At 35.3% G+C, this 23,166-nt stretch overlaps 1 long non-coding RNA gene across 4 annotated transcripts; it reads right to left on the bottom strand.

Annotated features, from left to right (window-relative positions):
- Positions 1-1,067: 1,067 nt before the first annotated feature.
- On the bottom strand, positions 1,068-22,012 carry LOC122192402. Of its 4 annotated transcripts, none has more exons than XR_006182597.1 (7): positions 21,978-22,012; positions 16,357-16,425; positions 15,403-15,496; positions 13,807-13,957; positions 9,713-9,770; positions 5,824-5,917; positions 1,068-1,096 (listed from the first exon to the last, which is right to left on the bottom strand). It is a non-coding gene; the product is annotated as an uncharacterized LOC122192402 (long non-coding RNA). The 4 variants fall into 4 exon arrangements; XR_006182596.1 differs by lacking the exon at positions 21,978-22,012 and adding an exon at positions 17,154-17,191; XR_006182598.1 differs by lacking the exons at positions 1,068-1,096; positions 21,978-22,012 and adding exons at positions 2,281-2,304; positions 17,154-17,191.
- Positions 22,013-23,166: the final 1,154 nt, after the last annotated feature.

The following is a 23,166-nucleotide window of genomic DNA, read 5'->3' as shown; positions in this document are numbered from 1 at the left end:
CTGCAGAAGACAGGTGTGCAGTCCTGGAAGAGATGTACCATACAGTTTGGATTTCCTTCCGTTGGATCTCTTACTACTGAATTCAAGAGAATTGCTAGGTACAAAAATAATTTTCTCGAACTGGTATCTCCCTAGTATATTGGTATTCTCCTTAACGGCATGTCACAAAAGAGTAGCAAGTAGAACAGGAGATAAACTCTGAATAACTTGAAAAATAAATGTGTGAAACTCTGCAGCTTTTTATCTTCTTTTCTCAAAATATGATCTTTGTAGCATCTTTGACAATATCCTATTATCCTATCCAACTATTTCTTTTATAATGTTCCAGCTATAATAGAGGAGAAAATATAGAATAAGAGTTATACCTAAGGCTAGTGAAGTTTACACGAGGAAAGAAAATAGAAATGAGTTTAAAAGTATGGTTATTGTTCTTAATGTAGCCTATCAGATGTTGCTCTTTCTAGCAGAAAAAAAAAAATCCTTCTTTCAATTCCAGGCTGATGTAAGAGGAAAAACAATACATGTGATTTTCCAACTAAGGAAACTTTCTGATCTGTAAAATGTAACGCAGGTTTCCATAAATGAAGATAAAAATCCCTTTTACTGAATTTCAAAAAGTGTCTTCTTGGAGTTGTTTCAAAATGTTTATGTCACAATAAACAAAAGTGAATGGTTTTGGATTTTTGCTTGTTTGTTTTTATAAGCAAAGGGCCAATCAATCCAATGAATACATGTTTGTTCCCTATTCCTAGTGTTCTTCTTCCTCTTCAACATCCAAATGCATCCAATGTCTTTCACCGTGGTAAGTATATGACCTTTAATCTTTCTATATTGCTCTAAGATTCTCTCTACTTGCTCAACCTCTGCTCTTGTCTTTTTAAAAGCACGCACAATTTTCCGTGTCCTCACATTTTTTCAACTCAGCCCTCCTTGAAACTTTTCTTCTTTCATCTGTGACCCAGCTGAACCACCTACTTGTTTCTTCAATCTCTGTCCATGTTTGATCTGCCAGGAGTACATCAGCAAAGTTTGTAGTCTGGCTGATTGACTCACATTAGTTTTTATTTGGATCCTCCCTTTCTCTGCATGTAGGCATCTAGACAAAAAGGATAAAGTTTAGTTATAGCTATCTACTTTCCCAGAAGTGAAAAGAACCGAATGATTTTGAGATATCTAGATATCGACATATACAGCTGAAAATGGCCAAAATTGCTTTAAAATGTTGCTAGGGAAAGAAGTATTACTGGTGGCCAATGAAAAAAAAACTGTTTATATAAGCATAATTTCTTCAGGAAGCCAGGCTAAAAATGGCCATTGAATGGGGACAGTATCTGGCCATTTAAATTTATTACGTTCAACCATTTAGTAACTTAAAGTTGTGGAGACAGAGGTTACTGCGAAGGGTTACTAATCCTTGGGCTATAGATTTGCAATGTTCAGCCAGGCAATTAGAGCAGCTACCAGGAAGAGTAAAACTTTCATGCTCAGACATGAAACAGATTTACTAAAAATTGATTAACGTCATATCCTTGCTGTATTAAAGATAGATAACAAGCTTCTGGCTGCACTGTTTAAAATCTTACCAAAGAACATTCTTGCTGTCTGCAGAGCCACTATATTTCGTGTGGCATTAAACAAACAAACAAAAACTGTTCTGGTCCATAGGCTAACGTGACAGATGCCTGCAAAGTCATTCATTATGAGGCCAGATTTTCCATGGATATTAAACACTGAATATTATTTTGTTGCTAATTTGGCATAAAACAGTGATGTGATGCAGATCTTTTTTCTTTTTTCAATTGAATGAAGAAGTACAGTTCAGTCTGTGCAACATCTTAGCTGAGTATCAAATATGGGATCTTACGTAGGTCATAGCAGAGACAAGTATATGAAAGCTACTACACTAGTGAGATAGATAAAAATAGATTGAAAACAAAGGGGAAAAAATGATAGATCGAGAGAAAATTCAGTTGATCATTTCCTGTGGCAATATTTATGTAAAGTGTTGATAGATCTCAGACTTCTTAGTTTAGCAACTCATTGTGAGCAAAGAAAGTATGACACAAATTTAATTCTTCTAAGCAAATAATCTGGATTTTTCAGTGACATATCTAAATGACTACAGCTTTTTATTTGGAAAATGTATTGACATTAGAACTGAACTCAGCCAGAGATGCTTCTTGGAAGTAAGCTGAAAAGCGAACAGCCCACAGGTAGTGAGTAGATTAGCCGGACCTCCATCATAACTCTCTCAGGTGGAGAAGTTTTCAGTGAGTACCAGAGCACATGTACATTATGTTTTGTCTGTTAAATAAGAAAATCACTGTGAAATCAGAACTAAAAGTCCAAATGAGCACATTACACTTTGACCAAACAGTGGCAGTTGATTTTATGTAAACTCAGTGTACAAATAAAATCCATCTGTTTTCTCCAACGAGAAGTCTAAATAAAAGGGATGCATTTTAGGAAGAATCATAAAACTTTGCCACAAATTTTGATGGAATGTAGATAAATGTAATATGTAATAAAAATATTTTAAAATGGTAAAAATATGTCTGTATCTTTTTTTTCCCTCTACATGAGAAAAACACATTTACATACCTAGACAAAATTATGACAACCTTATCAGATAGGTGTCAAGCTCAGCAAAATGTGCACTGTAATTTCAGCATGATCATGCTTCTTAACAGGGCTTATACTTTTACGATTTTAGGATTACGAAGAGTGACTAGGAGCCTAAAGCATCTCCCATACAAAGAAAAGCTGAGGGATCTGATAGTAAGAGAGCACTAGAACAAGGTGATCAAAGAGGTCATGGAGTCTCCTTCTCTGGAGGCACTCAAAACCTGCCAGGATGCTTTCCTATGTAACATACAGGAAGCAAATTAAGAAGGGGTTTATGTCATATTTTATGCATCACTAAAGAACCCACCCAACATAAATGACCAGCAGGACCACTTTACCTCTGAGTTAATATTATTAAGGCTAATTAATTTTAGAATAAACGTCAGATTTTTTTTTTTTTGTATGTTTGTTTTTTAATCAAGCAGCAATATTTAGGACTCCTGAAAAACCACAGTTTGATGTTGAGGACAGTGGTCTTAAGTCTGTGACAAAAAAAGATTGGACAACTTAAATTGTCTCATCTTATGACTTATCCAAATTTACAGGGAAAAAAAAAAGTGAGGCCTTTTTATTCTTCGATCAGTAGATTATTTGCTGCCACAAAGAAACAGACCTGATTTAAACTTAGCCCTTGTTTTACCCAACTTAATATTTTCATTTAAGTAAGATTCTTCCCGCAGAAAAGCTTGTTTCATGAATCTGCCTGTTTAATGATAGGAATCTGCTGTGCATTCAGCTAGCAAAATGAAATATTTTGCAAATTGACATCAAGGAAGTCCTCAAGTGAGTTAGAGGGTGGATTGCATAATACGAATCTGAGATCAAGGGCCTAAGCTGTAATGGTTCTCTTCTAAGGGTGTATTTATGCTGCATCTGTGCAAAGCAGTAGAGAATGTTATTCTAGAGTAGACGGCTGCGATGCAAGAGAGGATCCTCACTGATGAATCAGAGGATGTTTTACACGTAATACAGAACCTTGCAGTTACATGAAATAAAGTTTCCCCACAGGGAGATGGAAGTATAAGAAAATAGGAGCTGCACGTACAAGACGAGCAGATAGATATCTCAGTACAGATAACTTCAGCTAACACTCAGACCTACAGGGTTTTTTTTTTTTTTTTTTTTAAAAAGTGCTTCAATGCAAACAGCAGCACAAAAAAAAAAAACAAAAAAAAACAAAAAAAAAAAAACCTGCAGTAACTATCCTTTGTGCGTAAATGCAAATACTTCCAGAGTAATACACACATCAAGCGAACAGGCTCAGATTTTACATCATTTTAGTATGTTAGAATATAAAATGGCCAAGAGCTAATACATGCCCCATTCCAAGATTCTGCCACAAGAACAGTTATATCCATGCTTTAGGCAATTCTCTTCAGCTATCACTGCAATAAGAAGTTAGCATTCTCAAAACTTGCCCACCTTTACAAGTACTTCAAGCATTTCACTCTCTTATACTAATGATGTGTTTGCTTAAATTTTTGTGGCCTAAATTTGTATACTAATGCAATGAAATATTTTCTTTGATCTGAAATAACTTTAAGGAAGACTTCCACTAACACTGTTAACACAGATAGAAAAAGTGGCTTTTTACCATTTGCGAAGATCATTCACCAAGACTGTGGCATCCTTCCTTACACAGGTCAGCAAAAATCCATACTTGCACCACATTATCATAATCTGCAGCTTTAACGAGCTATTTCCAAGAAGTTTTGAGAGAGTGAAAGTTATGAAGTGAAAACTTATCCTAGAGAGGAGTGCAAGTCTATCAAAAACATTTTCCTGAGCAGAAAGAAAACAGTAGGGCACAACAAGAACCAGAACAAAAAGTGAAGATGATGGGGCTCAGAACACTTTTGGAAGTGAGTTGGAAAGAGGACAACATGGAGGAATCAGCCTCATAACAGCTAACTGAGACCTACTTTTGCTGTGACAGGAGGTGCTAGGACACAAGGAAGCTAGCTTCTCGGCTTATTGATGCTCTCACTACACTCCCAGGAGGCATATTTGCTGATGCCTATCAGTCTGAGGAGATCCTTATACTTTCTACTTTGTAGTGGAAGTGTCACAGAACATTTATGAAGTAGGGACACTTGACGTTTATAGACCTTGAGCACGGAGCTCCTTGCTTGCATAAATGTATTCATTCCTAACCCCTTTCTGAACAAAAAGCAGGCACTGAATCATTCTCATCCAAATGTCACTGAACTTCTCCTGGTTTAGGCTGCTGGCAGTTCAGCTCTCAGAGCCAGTGTCCAGGGACATGGTTATAATAAATTTGATGGAAATAACATTGCCGCTTGATTGACACAGACAGTGACAGCAGGTATCAAGCTCAAGGTCCATATGACTGCTTAGTGCAAGCTCAAATCCTCAAAAGCTAAATACTACCAGATTAAAGAAAAGATCCTGTGCTTTTGACTGCTCTCAATGTTCATTTCTGTTAAGTCTGTATTTTCTTTTTAAAAACAATTTATTGCTGGGGCTAAATATTAAATTCAGTCTCCTGCTGACAGATTCTGTCTAGCTACAGTGATTTTGTGGGGAAAGAAAACAACATGGAAAGACATGGACATTTCAGCTGTATCTGTAGCACATCACCAATTTTATTTTGGGTAAAGCAATGGCTAAACTTCTGTGAGTAGTAAACTGTCACTAATGCTTCTGGGTACTACAGTAAGTTCTGATACTCTATATAATGATGTCAATTTGCAGAATTGCATCCTCTGTAAACCAATACAAGTTAAAAAAATCTCAGTGCTAGCCAGGAAGATCAGCGTCTTTAGCATAAAAATGTCACTAGCTTTTTTTTTTTTTTTTGTATTAATAACCCACAGTATGTAAAGCAATCACTCAGTTTTGGTGCAGTAGAACTGAAATAGTCCCATAAATCAGAACCAAATTACACACATTTAGAATAAAAGTTGTTCTGTTTATCAAGTAGCTTGATAACTTGCTTCTTATGCCAATGTTTAGACACTTCTCAGGGAATTTTGTGGGAATCAATAAACTAAGATGACGTGTGCATGACATCTATGAATCCAAATACCAGACTGATCTCTAGACAGCCAGCCATAAGCTCTGTGTAAGAGAGGTGTGACATGATCTGACAAATTTGGCCAGACTTCAGAGGTTTAAATAGCACTACTGGCTTTCCAGCACTACTGTAATGTTTGACTTGGTGAGCTGACAACTTACCTTTTGAACATCCACTGTTCATAACACTTCTCCTAAATTATAAGATTTTGGGGACAGGAATCTTCTGTTAATTCTGCATTTACACAGCAGCGAGCTGTAAATGAAGAAGAGCTTGTAGATAAACTAATTCATTAAGTGATAACCTCATAAATCTTGTCCCTGTTAAAACTCTTGCAAGGCTTTCCAGTTCTGTTATTTGTTTTGAATCCCCAATTACAGCTACACATTTCAAATAAATAGAAGATTTCTCACTTGTATAACAGAATCCTATGCAGCTGTGACAATTTTTTGTCAACCTACAACACGGACATCTACATCTGAGCCTTCTGTCCCGAAGTACTTTGAAAATCATTAGAGAAATATATACATTTCTAAGGTATTTTAAGCAGATATCTAAAAAAAGTTAGCTTCCCTAAAAAGGTATTTCTTCTCAATGATAGGATAAAGGTATAATGAAGCAAATATCTCAGACACATGCATCTGAATTTTGAATATCTAATGTTAAAGGAAAAGCTCACTCAGTTTGCCTTAGACCTTTATTTGCAAAGTAGTTGCTTCATGACTTGCTTTAAAAATGTTTGCTTATTTAAGCTTAGAGCTCTGCATTTGTCCTTACTGAATTGCATCCAATTTATTTAAATTATTTCCCTAATTTGCCAAGATCTTTTAAAGTCTGTCCTCACATATATTTACAGACCGTCATAGCTTGATGTCATTGGAAATTTAATAAGCACACTACACTATTTAATCATTGACTACCTACCCAATGATTCAAGTCACTAATGAGAACATGATGAGAACCGGGCACAAGACTGATCTCGGCAGAACACTACTCAATACATAATGCTACCCAACAAAGAACTGTTAATGACTAAGCATGGTTTCCTAATCATTTGTGCAACTGTTCAACAACTCTGTGAATTATTTTTTTATAAGAAAAGGTCACACAAAATGGTTCAAAGCCAATTGTGAAATCTAGATATTATCCTATACATTCAGTACTTCTTAACAGCAAGGAAGAAAACTTAGAAGATTTGTTTCTGACAAATCTATATTGGTTGTTGTTCATTATATAGCAATTTTTCTGAATATTTTTTTAATGAAAATGTATATTTTCATTTTTTTATTGCCAAAATTAAAATTAAGATAATTGCTCCACCTCCCTTAAAAATAAACATTCTATTTGCCCCTTTTCTTTCACGATCTTACTCCAGATTGAGTAGAACTCTCTATTTGAGCAGCCTTCTAGATTGTTTTTATGCAAACATTGAGAAGAAAAAGGAACTACTTGTACATCCTCAGAACATTCCCTGATGGAGAACCAAACAGCACAGAAATAAAAAGCAGTATCCTCAGTCTCGCATAGACATTTCAAGGTAAGCCTGTTCTTTGATAATTGGAAGATAAATTTTATGAGTTTCAGAAAACTTTAAAGAGTTTAATTCAGTAGTGTCTACTTAGTTCTTCTAACGTGTGTTTTTGTCCCTTTATCAGCCTACTCTAAAACATACATTCACTATGCCAAGGAAGAATTTCAATTTTATAATGTCTGATAAACTCCTCTTTTACTGATGTTAAACACTGTAAATCTTGTACTTTCTCTTCATTATACTATTCAGTTGAATGCTTATGGCAGTATATTGGTGTTTTAATACCTCACATTTTTCTATTTGCCATTCTAAAGAAATAAGTTTATATATACAGAGCAATTGATTTTTATTCACCTTGGAAAGGCAGCATAAACTGAGTGAAAGTTCACACGGAGATCAACCTACAGTAGGATTTATAGAGAACGCAAAGATCCTTTTTCAACAAAAAGAAATTTAAATCAGTCCATTCCCTTATAAACTGAGGAAATGTTATAATTTGTGGTATTTATAATGCAGACATCACCTTACTATTCATGGGATGCTGATATTTTAATAATGAAACAAAGAAAAATTTCTACTCTCATCTCTGAAAAATTCTCTATGAGAGGTGGTGTTTATGACAATTCGGTCTGTGATAAAAGTACTCAAAACCATAATGAAATGACTGTTCATAGAACAGGTTCAAAGAGTTTTGAAGAGTTTTAATTCTGTCATGTTCTTAAAAAATGTGGCCATGCCTACAGATCTCAACAGCAGTGAACACTGACTCTGAAAACATTTATGTGGAACTCACACAGCCAAGGGTCATGGGCTGGACTACATGCCATGTGAGGAGAAGCTAAGGAAACTGGAGTTACTTAGCCTGGAAAAGTCTGAGAGGGGACATTACTGTTGTCTACAATTGACTAAACAGAAGAAACAGGGATATCAGAACCATAACATTACCAGATGCACAACAGGCATCAAATACCATGAGAGTTGTACTGTGATTCAAATGAAGATGAGCTCTTAGATTTTAAACACTTACAGAAGATTAATTTTTCATAGATGTCAAGTTTTTGTCGAGGCAAAAACAGTACAGTATTTTAAATAATTGTCTTTTATTTTTGATTACATATTTTGTCTAATCAGTTGAAAGTATTCTACATTTACATTTGTGTTTATTTTCCCACATGAATTTTGACTTAAGCAGATTAATATTGAACATTTTCAAGTAGTATACAGTAACTTCAATTTACAAGAAACATTGGATAAATGTTGAATCTTTTTTTCCTGAATATAATGAAAAAAGCAAGCTACAATTTAAATAACTACATTTGAAGAAGAGAGGAAATAATACAGGAATAACAGGAAATTCTGCACTGATCTTTTAAAAATTCTAAGTAATATCCCTTACAACTTGAAATCTAGCTTATAATGAATGAAATTAGTTCATATTATTCATCACTGGAATTTCAAGAGAGATACTTCTCCTTTAGTATCACTATTCTACTTTTACTTCTTCCCCTTTAGTATCACTATTCTATTTTTGGGAAAAATAATTTGACATTCATGTCAAAAAATGAATATGGAACAATTTGACAGATCTCTCTGGGAAGATGAAAGAAGCTCTATTACATGAAGAAAACAGAGACAAGGCAAAGAACAGAATTTCTGAGCAGAGGAAAAAAACAGGTGTTAATTATCCTGCAATTTCTTAGTACTATGCTTCAGCTTGCATCAGAAAAGTAAAGCTATGTACTGATCCACGCAATTCGTTAAGTGAAGTTTTTCCTCCAAGATCTGATTAGTTTAATGAGCATGTAATTTCATTCACAGTTCCATCTACCTAATAAAGGGCAAATGCATGATTGAACATCCAATGTTTAGAATAGAATCATGTTAAGTAGCAAAATTCTGTAATTTTTTTTTAATCATCTTTCATGCAAGGGGCACATGTGAAGGATGATCAGGCAGTTCAGGACAGCTCTTGGGGTTCTCTTTTACTAATTGCTGTTTAAATGTTCTTGATGAATTAATCTCATTCAGTTTTAAGTTCATGCATCCCTTTAATTTTGAAAGCAACACCTCATACAAATAGCATCTCCTACAGAAAGTAGTTTCAAAAAGTTTGGAAGAAGTCAGCTAGTGTCTGCAATGAGTCACAGAGCTGCATAGGAAGAAAGTATGCTGGTCTTAAAGTAGTTACATCATAGAGTTCATAGTGGTGCTTGACATCCCACTCAATACTGGATATGGTGGAGATGCTGATATGAGGGCCGGGTAACTGAAGCCCATAAGAAATAAGTATGAGAGTAGGCAGTGAAGACATTCTGTAGTGAGAAAAACTAACTGGAATGAACAGTTCAAGAAGAATGTTTCTGCACAGGTTCTGAGAGGCAGACAGACCACATCCAGGAGAGTTTCCAAGAGAACAGCATAGAGGCACAGGAGTAGCAGATGTGATTCAACGTGTCTGCTGCCAGAAAGGTACTATTTAGCTCTGACTACAAAATCAATTGCTTCATTAGCAACCTTACCAGAATTTTGGCCCTTCTCTCTTGAAGACAAATGCACCAGTCACCAGTCCAGCAGTCCCTGTGAACAGAGCAAAAAGACCACATATGTGGGAGTTTGGCAGAAAAAAAAAAAAAAAAAAAAAAAAAGCAAAAATATAATAGCTAATTTTAGTTTGATCAGTGTTGCCTTGGTTATAGCCAAATAAATACAAGGAAAGATGGCTGGGTGTAACAGAGCACCACTCAGCTGTGCCTCTGGCCAGAGACTGTTCCAAATGCATAGATTTACAGAACTTTTAGCAGCTCTTTCCAAAGATCTTCTAACCAAGATTAATCTCTGTAATGAATCCTTGAGAGCAGCTCGGCAGAGAAGGACCTGGGGGTCCTGATGGACGAGAGACTTAACACGAGCCAGCAGTGCACTCTGGCAGCTAGAAAGGCAAATGGGATCCTGGGCTCCATCAGGAGAGGGGTGGTCAGCAGGGACAGGGAGGTGATTGTCCCTCTCTACTCGGCTCTTGTGAGGCCCCATCTGGAGTACTGTGTCCAGGTGTGGAGCCCTCAGTACAAGAAAGACATAGAGATTTTGGAAAGGGTCCAGAGGAGGGCGACTAAGATGATCAGGGGGCTGGAGCACCTCCCCTAAGAGGACAGGCTGAGGGAGTTGGGCTTGTTCAGCCTGGAGAAGAGAAGGCTGCGGGGTGACCTCATTGCAGCCTATCAATACCTGAAGGGAACCTACACCCAGGAGGGGAGTAAACTCTTCAAAAGGGCTGACAATAGCAGGACTAGGGGAAATGGATCCAAGTTGAAGGAGGGAAGATTTAGGTTGGATGTTAGGGGGAAGTTCTTTACAAGGAGAGTGGTTAGGCCCTGGAATGGGCTGCCCAGGGAGGTTGTGGATGCCCCGTCCTTGGACGTGTTCAAGGCCAGGTCGGACGGGGTCCTGGGCAACCTGATCTAAATGTCTATGTTTGGTGGCCCTGCTAGGCAGGGGGGTTGGAACTACATGATCCTTGAGGTCCCTTCCAACCTGGGTGATTCTGTGAATATCTAGAGATGAAAAAACCTTCATTACTATTCCTATTTTTCCATCACATTTCATTCTAAGCACACATTATGTTCATTACATGTACATTATGTTCAAAAAAATCATCCTAATAAGAAATCCATACGAATTTTAAAGAGACAGAAGGAAAGTATATGAAAATAATGACTTAACCACATACAGTTAAGAGAACAAATGCTGTTCTAAACTAAAATAGATTATTAATCACAGCATAATAGAAACACTCATTTTCAAATGAAGCATTACTCACAATACCATGTATGATGGATTTTAAAAAGCAAATCTTTTTAAATAAAAGTTCACTTTTAACAATCAAAGAAACTGACAGACACCTACTTTACAACCTTGGGTGTAGTAAAAACGGGTCCCAACAGAAGGCTGTGTAAAATATTGCATCTGTAACTAGGCCAAAGACTGACTCTTTAACTGGAAATGAGCTAAGTTGTGCTACCGAACATTTCTTGGAAAAACATTTTAGATCTTTTCACTTCAAAAAACAGTTAAGCTTAGATTTTGAGAAATAAAATATTGCTTGAATTATGGGCTATTTTAAGCGGAAAAAAAGGCTAGAATAAAAAATCTGCATAATACAAATAATTGTCCTCTAGCTGAATTAAAAAAAAAAAAAAAAAAAAGCAGAGATTAAGAATTTGGGTGCCTAGAGAGCAGGAAAAAGGAAAAAAAAACAACTGCACATTCCCTACTGTACTCACTGCCACACACACACAAAAAAAAAATAGAAGGGGAAACAAATTAACATAGAGATACCTTCCAGATGCCAAATCAAGTCCCACTCTGTAGTGAGCTTCTTCCCTCTAATTTTAGCATGTGAAAGTTTAGCACTAGAGCAAGTCATTCATACTACCTCTATTGAGAATGAAAAGAGATAGGCATATTGAAAAGATAATTTATCCTATTTAACTTCGATCCCATTATGAGAAGAATTTGCTCTCCAAGGATTTTTTTTTTTTGCTGTTGTTAAATGGGATTGACTAGATGAATAGCTTAAACTGTAAGTAAATGAATGTCTCAAGTTACATGTCTGATTTTTATATAAAGTCAGATAAAAGATGCCCCACTCACATTTGAAATAACAGGATAAAGTGAGATATTTTTTGTTTAGGAAAAAACAAGTGAAATAAAAAAAACAAACAATGTTGTTATAATTCGTAACTATTTCCTGATGAATATTTTCTGTTTTATCAAGAGATTCCTTTTAAAATATAAAAAGAGAGATATCTGAACTTTGAAAACTGAAAGCTGTCTTCAAAAAAAAAAAAAAAAAAAAAATCAGTCATTAACAAAAGGATTAACTGGATATTTCATTAGCCTAATTATATTTTTTATATAGTCCTGAAAAATATGATGGAACTAATATAACTAACTGTTATGCGCAGATTTGACTTGAAGAATGAACTCTGTAAAAACATAATAAGCATTTATTATTTAGTTACTTTGGATAGGCTGAAGATATACACAAGCAAATGTCTCTTATCACACCACACAGGATGTCACCAGCAGAAGCTAATGCTATAGCTGACTGAGCTCTCCATTCAAATTAAGCATTACAGATTTGTGACAAGCTCATTCATGATTTGCACATGGGAACAAAAATATATTCAACAACTTGGCATAAGAATAAAACTCCGTTTTAGAGTTCTGTGATAATGACTTACAGATATTTTATAAAGATTTACAGACTGGGTTTAAACAGATTTCATTTGAAATAAGACCTGATACCGCATTTAATACTATTCAAATATCTCACATGCTTCTTAATTCTTTTTTCCCCTCATTCAGACAATATATTTTGAACTTTTTTTCACACCAAAATTCAAATCAAATTAATTATCAAACTCAGTTTATCTATCTTTTATATGGGAAAGCCTGCTAGTACATGTAGAATGAAGAAAAACAGAGCTGAAAGGATTCTTGAGGGATTTCTTCCTCTCTGTCTCTGTTCTACTTAATTGGTACCATGTTTGATGAAATGCTTCTGAGTTTTTGAGTATAAAACATCTATGAATGCTCCATGCTCCTCGTTTATATTAGTTGTCGCAGTTTGATTCTTAAACTTACATTTTCATTGTCAGTGAAATATTCTGATGTTTCTCTCTTACCTAGAGTATATGGTATCTTCGATGCTCATATTTGCTTGATAAATAAATATATATCAGTATCTACTTACATACTGTCAGAGTTAATGACTAGATTCCCTGGCTAGTACTAGCTTCAACACAGCTCCGCATGGAAAACATGATTACTAAGTTCTCAATAAGCATTACTGGAACATGAGGACAATAGACTCAGCTGACACAGAGAACCTGCCATACAGTTTTCAACATGGAAAAGAATTAGGGAGAGTGCAATATTATTCATTTAATCCCTGACAAGCTTTATATGCAATTGTACTTCAAAGTCTCAAAAAAAAAAAAATTCTACTAGACTGGGTTTGTAAGCCAGGTGTTGCAGAGAGTTGTTAGATTCTTTAAAATTTCATGTTTATTTCTATCTTCATGATTAATTTCTGTAACACATAAGTAAAAAAAAAAAAAAAAAAAATCAGACAATGTTAAGATACAGACTACCAACACAAGACAAATAGATTAGAGCAACTGGACATCACAATTTTACACCAGAGAGAATTACAGTGAATGTTCAGAACATCAGTTCTAAATCACAACTCTATACAAAATCCTATGGCTCAGGATCTGATTCTTTCCCAATTTTAACAGTAGGGCTGTCAAAACGTGGAAGTTACATGCATCAAATCTAGTCAATTAATGAATAATAAAAAATAAGGGATATAGAAACACATACTTCTGAGATAATTTTAGCTGAAGAAATAAAAATTAATAATAAATATCAGGAGAATGAGAAAAAGTGATTTAATTAGGGTCAGTAATTAAAATGCTAAAGGAGAACTCAAGATAGATAGATCTTTGCAAGGATCTGTGTAGCAGAAGTATTTCCTGTATCATAGATGTTCCGTATAAAATTGCCCCAAATTATATGTAAATAGCAAATGTTTCAAGACAAAGCCTACCAAAACAAGACTAGAAGATATTCAGTCCAGTATTCTCAGAAAAATAAAGCACAACTTCTGAGCAGCTGATGGAGACTTTCAAACAGCATAGGCTGGATTTGGTGCAAGCTGTGTCTGTTGATTAAATGGATTTCAAAAGTATTCGTATGAACTAAAAAAAAAAAAACAACATTTTTTCAGCTTTTGAAACATCTTTGCAAACAGTTCATTCCTCTCTTTTAAGCACTCTGAGTGAGAATAGAAACAACTTGTTTGCTCATTTTTTATTTTATTCGGTAGGATTATATCTGTGCTCTTTTTTTTCTTCTCCCATAGATAAAAATATTAATTATTCAAAGAATAATAACTATAACATCACGATTTATTAAAACCATTGTCCTAATAGGACAAAATTTAAATAAATGATTAATTAAAACCAGATATTTGGTGGAAAAAGTACAATAGAGACAAGTGAGTTGATCAAAGCAAAGCAGAAATTACAGAACTAGTGATTTTGAAGTCCAAGGCTTCTTATCTCCTGGTCACTACCGCACTGAGTCACAATACTCATTTCAGAGAGATTTGGCTAAGTGCCTGTCTTTCCCCTGGAGAAAAAAAGTTTCAAATACCTCATATACACAATGGTATTACAGAAGCCATTAAATCTGAAGAGGTAAAGTAATAATGCATAGTGTTAAGAATAACTCTAGTATGAAAGTAATTCAGTAATAATTTATAATAACAACGTACCTCACGTTTGAAATTATTAAGCAGATAAAATTTAAGGAATTGATTAGACCTGCTTATATATTTCATGAATAAAAGTGTTTCATGCTCAATCTATGACTCCTGCAAACATCTACTTCTATGAAAAACCTACTTATACTAAAATTTACCAGCCCAATCTCATAGTCATGACTGTAGAAAACATTCTCGTCACGTTTAGTTTCTAATCAACACAATTTTGTTACTCCAAACTACTCTTAAACCCTGTGTAATATATCCTCAATTGTTTCACTGGGCAGTTCATAAACTGATGCTACCTAGGCCCCTTTACAGACAATTGTTGTTACCTACTTCACTAGCAGATTCTTTACAAGCAGTCCCTGAAGCCTAGACTACAATTGGGTTTTTAAGGCCCTGGCAAGTGTGATCACAGAACTATGGTTTTGTTTTTTTACTATTTTAGAACATCATTGTATTTTGGGTAAGTTTACACATTTAAAAACCCATGATAATATACATAAAATAATTCATTGAGAAGTATACAAAATTCTGATTTAATCCACTATTAAGCCTATTCATAAAATTTCTTTTTATTCGTTAATTTAGTTTCCCAAATGCCTGAAGAGTAGAGGTATCTTGGCAAAAACAATTTAAGTCAGAACATCTGTAAATTCTGATCCTTACATTAGAAGGCTCACCTTCAACCTGCTTACATTTTAAGTACTATCTTTACCATCTGATCAGTTGAAACAGATGGAAAAAGTTTTGCTTTATAAGTAAATGGAATACAAAATGGTTTTAACTCTTTCTCTGACAGACCACAGTCACACTGACATATTTGTTTAGATTTCTTCTAGGAAAACTTGTCCTAGTATCAGAGATCAGACTAACCATTTTAATCTTTCTCCATTGAGGCAGTAAGAGCACTGATGTGAAGGCTTTTCCTGGAATTTTCTATCTTCTCCCTCACTTTTCTTCTATTTTTCTTTTCATAAGATACAGAACAATAGGAAGAACTTCTCAGTTATGGAAAGCAAAACTAGGAGAAACGTTAGAGTAATCTAAAATATCAAGAAGGTAAGTAAAATGAAAAAAAATTATAAAATAGTTTTGCAAGAAAACTCCAATGGATTCTTATGTTCATCATTTTCATTACTTGGAACAAAATAGAAAAAACTTCTTACTCTTAGAAAGAAAGCTCTGGAAATTATCCACTACAATCATCTGTGGGACTACGGTAAGAACTGAAAACATACACACTCAATTACATTTCACATATTCACTGATCTTTACATGCAATAACCTGAGAGGTCATACAAGTGACCATGTGATCAAGGAGCCAATGAGGGGAACCACCTTGCTGGATTTGTTACTAACAGACCAGGAAAAATTGATTGGGAATGGGAGGAAGAACAAAGTTAAGCTCTTTCAGTAGAGTGCAGTGATGGGACAAGGAGTGAAGGGCACAAACTGAAACACAGGGTCTTCTGCCTAAACATGTGAAAATGAAATCCATACCATGAGGGTGATTAAACAAAAGCTTAGGTTGTTTACAAAGGCTATGAAGTTTCTGTCCTTGGAGATATTCGAACCCTGAACAGATACATACCTGAAAAATCTAGTGTAGGTAACTCTGCATGAGCAGATGATTGTAGTGGATAATTTCCAGAGCTTTCCCACCTCAGACATTCTGTGATTCTTTTTAAAAATAGTCACTTAATAAAAATAGCTTATTCAAAGAAAATTATTATGGAAACTGACTACGATTATCTCTGGTTATTTAAGCACTTACATTGATTAGACAACATTTGACAATTTTCATCAAATTGTCTTCTGTACACCAACCTTTCATTTTTTCCGCTGACAAGACTCGAGTAGTAGCTAAATCCCTGGTTGAAGCCGGACTCCAATGCCCTAGAAGGCAAATTCAGACATGCATACAGAAAGTATACCACTGGAGACCATTCTCAGTGAGTAACATTTAGGTGAGGCAGAATCTGAGCCTGGCAGATTGCTCAGAAACTGGATTTGATGGGGGAAAGGAGAAACATCTTATCTCTGCTATGAGAAGATCAACCTGAATATGAAACACTAAGCTTTTTTTTCTTTAGTTACTATTTTTAAACATCTGTTATACAAGACACAAGTCGTTAAGTGACATCTCGTATGTGCAATGAAGACAATCTCATGCTTTAATCTCCAGCAAACAGTGATGGGTTTATGGCACTACCTTCCAACAAAGGCAACCCCACACAACAGGGCTCAAACCCATTCGGGGCTATTCTATGCAGGAGCACCCAGGACCGTTTTCCTCACTGAGCTGATTCTGCAAAACCTCTGTTATGAGCTGTCTGTACCACTCAGACACTGAACACCAGGGACTGTGTGGTATTTCTCAGCAGAAGTTTAGCTCCACAGTCACCAAAATATCACCCACTCTATTTTAGAAACTTGTGTCTTCTAACCTGTTCCCCTTCTGAAGAAACACCATTTGCTAATGGCAGTCACTAATGTCTCCATGTGGGCTGAGAAGACCTCTTCCTGCCAAGGAGTAATGATGGGTGGAAGACAAAAGTGAAAACAAGCTGTGGTTATTCATATTTCTCAACACAGGAATTTCAAAAATGGAGTTCTGTATTTACCATCCTGGTCTTTGAAAGTTTCCTCTCCCACCTCTTGTCACTTCTGAAACAATTACAGCTGGCTGCCTACAAGCAGCTCTGTTCCTGGGGAGTAGAATTTCTATTGGTTACATTGTATCACAAATGACACCTCTGCATTTTGCCTACTTTCTTCTCATGCTTTGACAACTTGCCATTTGATTACATTGGAATTTAGCAGAGCACACACTGCTATGCTTCTTTGCTTTGGAGCACTAGTTCAGAAAAACAAACAGGCATGAAGAAACATTAAGCTGATTTCATTCCAGTTGGGTGACTTTAGATGTTAGCAAGACACAACTCTTCCACCAAGATGGCGCATGGAATAAACAATGTAACTGTTTTGTTCTTAAGCAGCTGATCTTTCTTATTAGCAGATTTCAAGCAGTTTGAGAAGACTTACTTCCTTCTACAGAAATTAAACTGAAGCGTCTAGAAAAACAAAACCCCAAATGGATCACATCTCTAGAAAAACAAACTTTTTTAAATTCCAAGGCACAAGCATAACTGCAACAAAATGAATGGCAGAGCTATTCCCTATTAGAGTCTCCTTTGGCTTGATAAAAAGTGTGTTTCTAGTCTCTCCAAAAAGAATGTACCTCTTTCCTGATTAATAAATCATTTCCATTCTTCACAAAATATTCTGTCTTCCCATGTCAGGAGCACAACTTAACAAAGAAGAGCTGATTAAAGCTTGGACATGTAAAACATGAGCAATGCACAGCAAATCCTTTCAAAGCTGTATGCTATTATAAAGGATTGATTTCACATGGAATGGCTGAACATAGAAAAATGAACACTAGAAAATAGGATTTGATTGTTATATTCCAGAAAACTGGGTGTCACAGGCGAACTAGAAAAGAGCAATTTTTTTCTAGACAATAAAGTGACATATGAGGAGAGATCAACAAACCATCAGTTACACACAATAGCAACCAACCAAGAAAAGGAGACAAACTGAAGACATTTGGATTTTCCTGGAATTTAAGTAATGTAAAGGTCAGAAGCTAATGCAGAGGGGTGAAAAGCATGAGAGAAGACTCCAGAATGGACATAAAACTAGTGAAAAGTGTTTCTCAGGTTCCTCACACTGAGGACTTACGGAAGTCTAGCAACACAGTGAGAACAAACATGTGCAATCTAATTCAGAGATCTTTCATAATTCCCTTTGCTTTTCCATGAACTACTATAAGTAGTTCATGCTACCAGTGCTCTGGGTTACAGAACCACAGATGCCAACAAGCAGCTCACACTTACTGGATTTTGGTATCATGAAGGAATATTCCAGAGGTGCTATGCTACGGAAAGCTGCAAGTGGGATGTACAGAGAGTGGTGGTTGAAGCAAGGCTTTTGTAATTGCATGCAGCTTGTTAGATCATGGAGCTGGAGCCTCACAGGCAAGAAAAAAAATAGAGGAAGTGGGACAACAACTAAACCTATTTGAATTACTTGAATATAAATGGAAGATTAAAAGATAAGAAGAATTAAACAAATGAGGAAAAATGTCATTTTAATTTAACTAATTCTTTGTATGAAACTGGAGATAAAACAAATATCAATTATTCATTGAGAACCACATCCATTGGGTTAGATTTATTTAAATATATATATAAATATATATGGCTTTTACACATTTAAGATGTTTATTTAATGAAAATGAACCATGTGATGCACTGAGGGATTATTACTTAAAAATAGCAGCACTTTATGATGCAGAATAAAAGGCGGAATCTTAATTGTTGCTTTCATTTATATTTTATGTGTAGAAACCCCAGCATAAAAAAATTATAAGAAGCTCACTAACTAACTCAAAGTTACTCAAAGAAGTATGGTTTTCTAATTTTTTTCTAAAACTTATTCATTTATGCTATTATCTTCAGGTGAGAGCATGAAACTGCCAATTAAATTACAGCACTGCTCTGTCACATTTTGATGTTGAGAGGATTTCATGGCAACTTTTATTTTAGTCTGTTAACTATTAGAAAAATTGTACGAGTGGACATCCTGTGAAAAAGCAAACTGCTAACTTAGTACTTATCTAAAAATAAATAAATAAATAAATAAAATAAAAATAGATCATCTGCTCCTGCTGTGCCTTACAGATGGGCACAGCTCTGTAGCTTTGCAATTTAATCTTTCCCAGAGCCTTACAGGGAATTATGCAAAGAATGGCCATGTGAGCTGGTATGGCCATATCTGCACCTGGCCTTAAGAAGGCTCCTTGCAGAAATAAAAATATAACAATCTTGTAAAGCCCATAACTCCTCCAATTACATCCAGTAGCTTTAGTAAAAGTCTTTCTACCACATCCCAAATAAAGCTGCTGTACCCAATGAAAAGTTTTCCATTCCTAACCCAAATGAAATAATTATTATATGGGAATGTCAGCTAATGAGATTTCCCCCTCCCCCAGCTTTGATCATTTCTAATGGAATTATTCATTCAATATACATGCTATGTATGTAATACATTAAATTTATTTATGAATTGGCAATTATGCAGTAATGAACTTACAAAGAATGCTTAACATAGTGTCCACCAATAATGCAGGGATTATGTTCTTTGTATATGGCATATGGTGAATTTGTATAGAAACTTAAAGCATTTAGAACAGACTAATGAACTGCATTTGCATTTCATTATTTTTAATAGTAGATATTTTATAAAAACATCATCATCTAATACTCATCCAAAACATTTTTCTCCTATTTTGTGTGGTGTGCTTAAATTAGGAGATCAACTTAAATCAGCAAAAAGTCATGCTCAGACACATGCCCTGCAAAATAAAAAGAAAAGTGACAAGCCTCCCCCTGCACATTGTCACAAGTTTTTCCTTGATTTCGTTGGTGCTCACAACAGAAAATCTCAACCAAACTGTTTTTCTGTGCACTCACTGGGCTGTGATATCCACAGATCACATTAAAAGTAGAATTCCTACTTTTATAACAACAGTCACAATGGTGTGCATGTCTGCTGCCTGTAATGAATACAGTAACATGCACCCAGGGATGCAGGAATAAAATCTGCAAGAAGCAAAGATACCAGTAGTTTATGGTTCAAGAATAGTTGATCTTAGACTTCTCATGGCTAAAAACCTCTGACGTCACTGGGCAAAAGGAAACAAGGTAAAAAAGCAGCTACATATAGAACTAACATTTATGCTTGACTAGAGGCAGTGATAAAATAATAAAATTGGTTAGCTGATGAGACACCCTACAGGAATTTTTTCACAAAAACAGGAAAACACTGTTAAACTGACATTTACTCAGCAAGCCACCAACCAGAAGTGCTCGGGGCACCCCCTACACTGAAGCAAAATGCCAGAGCTGTATGATGATTAGACTTTGATAGATCCCACTGACGTCCCAAAGGCCCTTCTGTTTCTATTTTTTATTTCTTTCATCTGATCTTCATCCATAGTTTGACAAACTATTTTTAAGTGCCCGTTTTCTTTGTGATCTGTATATTCCAGGCTCACAATACAAATTAACTCAACATCTTAACCTGATCACTGACGCAGTTACTTGTTGTTTACCTGGCACCATAATCTGAAATCCAGTCAGTTTAGGAACCTAGAAGTAGTGACAAAATCTAATTACTTTAAAAATACGGACAAACATAATCCTACAGCCAAGATCACCCACAATTCACATGCTTTTAAGTCACATTCTACTATTATCTTCATTTTTTTTACTCTCTGAATTATGCTCCACAAAGTAAAAGATATATAAAAATAATAACCATAAAGTTTTTGTGTGGAAGAATTCTGCGCTGCTCAGAAAAGAGCTCAGAAAAAATATCCCACTGAATGGCCCTCAACAGCAAAGGCAGACAGCACACGTGCAAAAGGTAGGTGATCACCATCACAATCATAAAGATGGTGGGGGGAAATAGGAAAATGGGAGAAAATTTCTCAAAACCAAAATTAATGTATGGGTATTCCAAATCAGCACAAATATAATCAGCCAATTACACAATTTTTTCATCATTAAAGAGCAGAAAATACTAGCGAAGAAGGTTAATTTATCTGCACATGCAGAATTCAGCTGCTCAGGCACAAATTTAGTGCCTTTTCAGCCACTTCACCATACCCAACTAGAGCAAAGTAGGTACAACAAGCACTTCTGATCTCATCAGTATTCAGAATCCTATTTTGCCTGTTAGTCAGAGGAGAAATTGGAAAGGGGACAGGAACTCAGTTTGAGACAAATAAATGAAAGCTTCTCTATACATTTTGTTACAATATAGGTCTGCTACCTACTAAGGCTAACATAGACTTAACTGACTAACTTGAAATATTACTGTTTTATCTTACATTTGCATCGTAAAATGAGATTTGAAACTCTGTTCGTTCCTAGAAACTGTCCACAAAGACTAGAAACCATTTTATTGATTTTTTTTTTAAATTAAACTTACAGACATTTTGTTTGATGGAATATAAGAATAGCTCTGATTTCAAGTTGTTTCACATTTTGTGAGTTAATTTAGGAGAGCCAATCTTCTGCTAAAGGGAGACTGACATTTAAAAAAGAAAAAACAACTAATGTTGATCTGTAGCGTGAATTCATCTTCTTTTGTGTATTTACATTTTCCAACAGAAATTTTGCATCCTCAGAATCAAAATTATTCCTTAACAATTCCAGCTTTTTATCCATCTCTGAATATTGAAAATGAGCAATAATGCTATAATGTGATGGAAAGTACTGTGATAACATCAGGGTGGCAAGGTCTTTGGCTACAACAAATGAGAACAATCCCAAACACAGCAGCCACAGATACAGAAATGAAGGAAAAGAGCTTCTTACCTCTGGAAGGCCACCACTACAGAAGGCAAGAATCTCCAGCAAGATACCCTTATCTCCACTGCCAACTCATGAATAAGGTCTAGGAAGGGGTGGATCCTGACTCCACCTGTTCTGGTCACTCAGATGCACTGCATGCACCTGAGCTCCCCTGGGTTGGCCCTGCCTTCCCAACAGGTGCTCAATCACTACTTCAAGCTTTGACTTAGCATTTCCTCTGCACAGATAATTAGCCTTTTTTAGTATCCTGCTTAAAGCTGGATAAAAACAAGTACCTTGTTTTCTACCTGTCATGTTTGTGCTACATAATAAAGCTTTAATAAGATAAATACTCAGATACTATGGTGATAGACATAGTGCAAAGAGATGAATATATCGGATGATTTGGTAAATTTCATTTTTTGAACCTCAGCAAAATTGAAAGGCATGAAGGGGCAAAGAGAATTTCCTAAAGGAAGTTCATGTTATCAAAAATTAACCATTATTTAGTCACTAATTACAAGATGCTGCTAAGGGAGCTGTGCATCTGTCAGAAAACTGTATTTACATTTAAATAAATCAGTAAATACTTGCATTGCAATATACAATCAGTGATGAATTCTACAGTAGAAGGAAAGTTGTCCTATGCTCTTTGAAACAATGTATCTTTTTTAGTTGTGACTATGAAGAACAAATGCTCAAATTTGGAATACATGTATTCCTATGTAATACTAGTCTGCTGTGGTAGGATGTGCTAGTATAATATGTTTTTAAATCAACCACAGAAGGAAGTAATATCTGAATGGACAACATTAATTTTAAAACTTAACTTTTGTTCCTTTCATTATTTTGAATGTCCCATAGATTTTGTTCTGAGGAAAATAACAAAAATTTACCACTTAAAGGATATATGTTCACCTCGTTAAAGCTGTGTTTATATTTATCCAAATAACACAATAAGCTTGGGCTCCTTAAAGAAAATAAGCAAAGGCATGGTTTTCAAATGGAAAATCCCTTGAACAAATCAATTATATGAGTTTATAAACACCCTGGAATTCAGTACATGTTTAAGTGCAATTCCTGTTAACTTTGTTGCATGGAATGAGAGAAAAATACAATTTCTGTTCTTTTTTTTCTGATTGATCTAAGCTGCAGTAAATAATCGCACAACTGCATCTGAATGTTTTCTTTAATTCTAATTTGTAATTAATCT

This window comes from Lagopus leucura, unplaced genomic scaffold (genome assembly GCF_019238085.1).
Source record: "Lagopus leucura isolate 7727_CA_CO unplaced genomic scaffold, USGS_WTPT01 Super-Scaffold_73, whole genome shotgun sequence".
NCBI lineage: Eukaryota > Metazoa > Chordata > Aves > Galliformes > Phasianidae > Lagopus > Lagopus leucura.
The sequence above is the reverse complement of the archived record's forward strand: the minus strand, read 5'-3'. Positions and strand labels throughout refer to the sequence as shown.